This window comes from Mastomys coucha, unplaced genomic scaffold, assembly GCF_008632895.1.
Source record: "Mastomys coucha isolate ucsf_1 unplaced genomic scaffold, UCSF_Mcou_1 pScaffold16, whole genome shotgun sequence".
Lineage (NCBI taxonomy): Eukaryota > Metazoa > Chordata > Mammalia > Rodentia > Muridae > Mastomys > Mastomys coucha.
This window is the reverse complement of record NW_022196898.1, coordinates 52,533,122-52,534,066: the sequence shown is the minus strand read 5'-3', so window position 1 is coordinate 52,534,066 and position 945 is coordinate 52,533,122.

Below are 945 nucleotides of genomic sequence, written 5' to 3'. Positions count from 1 at the left end.
ATAAATAAAATAAATCTTTAAAAAAAAAGCTTTAAAAAAACTGTAATACTTCACTGTATAAAACAAAATAAATGTCCCAGTGAGTTGAGCAGAGCTGAATCGGTTTCTAATGAGAAAGACTGAAGAAAGCAAAACCCAAACAACCAACAAAAAGACTCAAGAATCAAACTGGTCACTTGGAAGTTACTTGTCTTGCAAGATGGGATAGGACAGTAAAAAAAATAACTGAAATAATTTCTTTTAGATTGTTTCTCCGTGTAAGGTCTGAGGCAGAGCGACCGTGATGACTGAAATTGTCCTGTTCAGTAACTTGGCTGTTTGTCCTCTCTGGGTTCTTGGGAGGTCAGAGAAACTAGCTTAGTTTTGCATTGATGATACAGAGTTTTAGCACAAGCAACTCCATTTTGAGTTTTGACTTAGTCCTCTGAGACCCTGCCCACCCCCGCATCCTCCTCACCCCCCCCCCCGCCAAGTACAGGGGTTCAGTGAAGAACAGTGGGCCCCTGTAACTTCTCTTTAAAATCCCCAAGTCTTTAACACAGGACTGAACAATGCGGGGGCTCAAATGGATTTCATTGCCTTGAAAATTATGCCTTTTGGAGAAATTTGAGGTGTTTTTTTTTTCTTTTTAGGATAATTATGCTGTTTTTGGCCTATGTGATAAATGGGGACAAGAAATGTCCTTTGTGTTAGAGCAGGAAGTGCTTACGCAGGGCCTCGGCTGGGTTATTTTGCTGGTACTGCTGTGTTTGATGTAGGTGGGATGATGGTACCATGGTGCTTGGGTGAAAATCAGAGGACGGCTGAAGGATCCGTTCTCTCCTTCCATTTGTGCGACCTCCTCTCCTTCCATTTTTGGGACCTCCTCTCCTTCCATCTTGTGGGACCTTGGGATGAAGTGTGGGGCTTCAGACTGGCTGATGAGCACCTCGGCCCACTGAGCCG